Here is a 6,000-nt window from a genome sequence, read left to right on the forward strand (position 1 = left end):
AAAAAACGGAGGTAGTATTATATTAAGACAAATTTTGCCATAGAAAATCGCGCCTTCGTGGTTTTAGCAGTAGGACACCGTACGAAGTGAGTTTTGGTGAACACTTTATAAACGCGGTAATTTACTAGCAGACACCACGCTAATTGTTTCAGTGTATTTTGTGCTGACGTTGTGAGAGGGACCTACTTTTATAGTCGGCATGACCAAGATGCCCATATGTGTTTTGGTTACAGTGGCAGGCGAGAATGCTAGTTAGCAATCAGTCGCGCGCTTCTCTCCCCGCGCGACTGGACACGTGTCGCGCGCGGAGAGGGGGCGGCCGACGCGTTGCGAGGGAGGACCGGAGGAGCGAGTCTTCCTTTTTTTTTTCCGTTTCTGTTCGGTTGTTTTTTCTTTCTCCGGTTTTTTCGTTTTTGTTCGGCCTGGTTTTTTTTCAGTTTATATTCTGTTTGGTTCTTTTTTCGGTTTTTTTAAAGATATATAAATACAAAGTTTGTATTCATATGTATACTAAGTTTGTATTCGTACGTATAGAAAGTTTATATACGCGTATACACTTGTATAGAAAGTTTATATACGTGTTTGTATACGCGTATACAAACTTTCTATATGCATATACAAAGTTTCTATATGCGATACAAACTTTGTATATGTGTATATATTTTTTATGCATTAAAATATATTCATAAAAATTATATATATACGTATGTATATACTATATAGTATGTATACATACGTATATACATACGATGTATATAGTACTTACATACGAGAGAGACTAGGGGGCGACTGATCGCACGCGCGCGCGGAGGCGCGCGGCTGATCGCGTACCAGCGCCCCCCTGTTCCTGGCCCGGCCCAGCAGTGAGCGCAAACGAAGCGGTGGAAGGCCAGCGACACGAACAGATCACATGCGTGGGCGCGTAAAGAGAATAGAACAAGAACAGATCGCGAGAGTGCCGCCGTCTGCTGCCAACGTCCTCTCCTCCCGGCGAAATCGCGCGAAACCAGGCCACCAGGGTAGCCCGCATCGTCGCGTGTCGCGCCGGCGCCGACGCAATTCTGCGGTGCCGCTGCTTCTTCCTTGTTGCAATTTGCTTGCCGCTGGCTGCCCTCGAGTACTGGACGAGGAGGACGGGACAGTCACCGATGACTGATTCAGGTGAGTGCAACACCAATACAACTTTGCTATTGCTAATTTTTCATTGCCAGATGAAAAATTGAAGTTCTGGAACATTGTGATTTCATCTGTAATCTGATCTGCTGGCTTTTAAATTCAGATTTGTTATTTTGTAGTGTAATTTATATAGGATAAACCGCTATAATAATGTTATTTTTTGATTATTAGGCTATGTAGTCGAGAAAGTATGCATCAGGTAGCAATAAAATGAATTAAATGGTTTGGCAACTTTATGCATTGAGAAGAAATTATTGGATAAAAAATGATACCATTATCAATGATTTCGCATCTAGAAATATAAGAATTTTTTTAGGTAACATGTACAATGTTTTGTATATAAATATTATTTTTGAATGCAATTTAAATGTTTATAATTTAATAAGGGCCTCCATGTCAAGTTTCGCACCGGGACCCTGAAAAGTCAGGACTGGCCCTACGTACGGAGCAAGGGAGCGGCGACGCGTGGCCCTCAGCGAACCCAGCCGTGCGTGGACTGCTGCGGTGCACAGAGGGAGGTAGCAACGCGCGCATCCCTTGGCGAACCCGGTGGCGCACGGAGAACTCGATGGCGGCGAGCAAGCCCTTGTCGGCTTTCCATCCCCTTCCTGCTAGCGCCGGATTCCCTAATCAATTCTTCGGCTTTCCCTCTCCCTTCTTGCCGCCGTCGGTTTCCCCTCCCACACCGGTGGCGACCTCGACGACAGTGCTCTGCACTGAGCTCTCCATGATTTGAAGTCACGACGTGCCAGGGGCAATTTGTCATGATGAGTCAAAAAGTGCCCACTCTTGCCTAGTCAGCACCAAAACACTAAATAAATGGGTGTGGTGTCTACTGGCAAATAACCAAGATTACATAGTGTCTTCCTTCAAAAGTGATTTCGTGCGGTATCCCACAGCTAAAACATGAAGTTATGATGTCCTGTAGCAAAATATGCCTATTATTAGTGAGAATATTTTGGTCTTTTCTTCTTCTCTTCGTAACTCCTTAGAATTTTAGAGGATGATTTTTTTTATACATAGAATATCGTGTAGTTCACATGAGTGTTCAATGATGCACAAAACACCATCGTGTCCCGGTTCTTATCATAAGTGAAGTCGTTGTGACGTTTCAAGTGGTTGTTCAACATGGAGCCCGAGAGGCAGATGTGGGAAGCGCTCGCGCGCCACGATCCAGCTACACCGAGTGGATCATTCAGCAAGCACAACAACTAGAGCCTCCGCGAAGTGGTCACCAACTTCCTCCTCGCGAGCGTTATACACGTCGTCGGTGTTGACCTGGTTCTCTAGTTGTTGTCCGACCGGTCTGACATGTAGCCGTGGAGGACAAGATCGTAGTGAGATCCAAGTGGTGTGTAGCGCATCGAGTGCCGAAGACCCAAACGGCGCGACATACACCACCTCATGGGCATCATCGAGTTCCTATGCCACGTTCGTGGGTAAAGGGTGGCTGGTGATCTACTACGCCTATGCCATGAGGTATGTGGAGGACATCAGGGGCTTAGACTGCGAGGAGTTCAGGTTGGAGCAGTGGATGAACAAAGCCGGCGTGTTTTAGCCGAAAAGCTCATTCAAGACTTCGAGTACCCCATCTTCTACATTGGACAAAGGATGTGCCTCGGCAAGGAGATGACGTATATACATGGATTCGGATTCACTGCATTAGAGAAGCTAATGCAAAGGGTGGCATTAGCTATAATCCTTCCATCCATCACCATCCAATGGTTGTGGCTAGTCTTCATCTTTCTTATCTCCGTTGCTAGAACGAATGTCCTGTTTCATGTTTGATTCGCTGAATCAATACCAAGCTCTTCATAAATTTTGATAGGGAAGAGAATTGTTGCAAAGTCTAAATGTTCATGGTTCTTTGCTCGTTTGTAGTACTGACTTGTGGCAAAAGCCAAACTAAAGCTTCATAATAACAATTAGTTCATAACAAGGTTGATTGAGGGACTAAGTACAAAAGGCATTTCACAAAGGAAAATAAAACTATAACCCTGATTAAGTACAAAAGGTATCTTAGGGAGGAAGATAACACTATAATCCATAAACCAAAATATGCAGAGTAGCATCAAGTCCACCTCTCAGATGAGTGAAATGTCATTACTTTTCACCAAATAGACTACCTGCATTGGAATCATTCTGCACAATGTAGCAATAAGTATATATCAATCATGAACAAAATATAGTTTTCTAAATAAAAATTAAGTATAAGTTCCAGATTACCATAAGTAATTATGGGTACGAAGTAAAGACGTCGAAGTCTTCAAATACTTCTTCACTTTTTGTGGAGCTTTTTTGTTCTTGTCCTTGAAATTGAGACACATGGGTAAGATCTTCTTCCTGTGAACAATTCTTTTTTTTAAAAAAAAACATTGAGGCATCTAGAGAAATTATATAAGACATTGCATTGTTTGATATTTCTAAACTTTGTCTGCAGGCACCTTTTTTTGTGTCATGCTCATTTTCTTGTGAAACTTGTCAACCCAACCTGGTGTCTGCTTTGCTCCTCGTCTCCAGACCTCCTTTTTCTCCGAATGTTCTTTCATCCTCATATTCAAACGCGCGGGCACTAAATTCACCAAGTATATTTGGTCTATCACTCTTGGTAAGTGTCAAAGGCTAGCTTGACCGCACTTTACATGATGTGAAAAGTACAAAGCCCATGCCAAGTTCCATGAAATACTATAACTATAGCCTTTTTCATAGCCATACCTTGATCTGTTAGATGGCTTTTGGATGCTTTTGATTATGAACTGCCAAAAATGTTTCAAAAAGTCATTTGAAGGAGTCGAATGTTTTATCATACAAGAGAGCACCTCGAAATATTTACTCTTTCTCCGTAATGGTTAAATCCAACAAACACACTAAGTGATCTATGATCTCTATTTGTTCCAAAGGTGGTATCAAAAGTAATGACATCAAAAAAATATGTTAGCAATCCTCATCAATCTAAGTGTACTACATAGTGAAACGAAGGATTCTCTACACATTTATATTGAAAGTATTTTAGCATACTTCCAGTTTCACCATAAATCCAAGGTTACTTGAGCCACCAGCTTCCTTACTAGCTAACTCATATCCAGCTTTAGGTCTGATTCCATAATCATCTGCCATGTCAATTTGAAAACCTTGCACATGTGAAATTTTCTGTGGTGATGGCATTTAGGTGGCATGTTTTTGGCAACTAAAGGATGTGGTAGCGTTCAGTCACCAAATCATATACTTCATAATTTCCTTCAACTTTGTTTAATTTTATTCCCATATGAACATTGTAGTCAGTTCTTGTCTGTGCTCGGGGATTCTTGGTTAGATAATCTCTTTTATCTTTTCCTCGATGACCAGCACTTGAGCAAACAAACCTACTAGAAGTAAACAACCCATCTACAACACTTTTGTTGTTATGCTGCTTTCTAACATCAAAACCAATCTTACCACCATAGCTAACCCAAAATTTCCAAGCCTCATCTATACTGCTAAACTTTATTCCAGTATCCACTTTACAAATATTGGGCTATATTATTGGAATACAAGTATGTCCATCTATGACATACTTATGTTTGATTGGAATATGCCCCCAAAAACTGCTAGTGGAAACCAATGAAATAATAAGGATAAATTCAAGCAACAACCTTCACTTCTCTGCATTTTTGTTGATCCTGCTTTCCTTCGTTGCGTTGACTCATATTTGTGGAAGCATATTTGGTGATGAGAGAAATTGGGAGATAAGTATGGTATGAGAGATAGAAATGTGTTACTAGAAGCCAAGAAAACCATAAAAAAAATGCAAGCAACGATCTTCACTTACCTCTCTAAATTTTGGTTGATCATACTTCCATCTCCTGTTTATTTATCTTCATGGAATCACTTCAATGCTAAGAGAATTGGAAGAGGTATGTCATGAGAGAGAGAATGAAAATACTTATAGAAGAAGCCCGAAGAAATTGGAGGGAAAAGGAGGAGTCCTGTAGGGTTTTGGTGCCTAAAATCGACCTGGACCTATGGTGCTTCCTCTAAGACCTGTGTCATATTTGCCTTATGTAATAGAAAATTATCTACAACCGTTAGATGGAGATGGATGGCCAAGATTAGAGCTAATGCCACTCTCTGCATTAGCTTCTGTAATGCAGAGGATTTGGATCCGACATACTCCCTTTGTCCCCAAAAGACTTAAATTTTAGAGATAAATATAGACACATGTTAAGGTAATATTTTTTTAGTGAATCTTCTGATGAATGAGATAACTTTTGTTTTATTATCAACGAGGAAATGGATTTTATATCTTAAAGTGTATTCGCTGAACTCATCAAATCTCACTCATATCTGAAATCAGTCCGGAAAACCTAATGCGCGAGGCGAACACATTTTTCCTTTTCTGTTCACTCCGCGGCCTGCATGCTCCCACGCTGAAAATGGGCCTATGGGCCTATGGGCAAATATGATATTTGTTATTTTTATCTGGAGTGGCCAATGGGCCTTAATGATCCTAATATAAAGTCTCCACAAATATATTTTGAGTTGATCAAGACGTTTTTTTTTGACAGAGAATTCATCAAGACGTTGTTGGGCTAAAGCCTGGTAGAAAAAAAGGAATAAGTTCACCCGAGGTCCCTCAACTTAACAGCGAGATTTTTCGAAGTCCCTTAACCACAAAACCAGAAATCTCCACCCCTAAACTATACAAAACCGTTCACTCAAGGTCCCTAGGCAGTATATATGGGTGGTTTCACTGACGTGGCATCCTAGTCAGATAAAAAAAATTTAAAAAAGTAAGTAGGACCTACATGTCAGCCGCACGTTTTTTTTTTCTTCTCCTTCTCTTCT

This window comes from Oryza glaberrima, chromosome 1 (assembly GCF_000147395.1).
Source record: "Oryza glaberrima chromosome 1, OglaRS2, whole genome shotgun sequence".
In the NCBI taxonomy this organism is placed as follows: domain Eukaryota; kingdom Viridiplantae; phylum Streptophyta; class Magnoliopsida; order Poales; family Poaceae; genus Oryza; species Oryza glaberrima.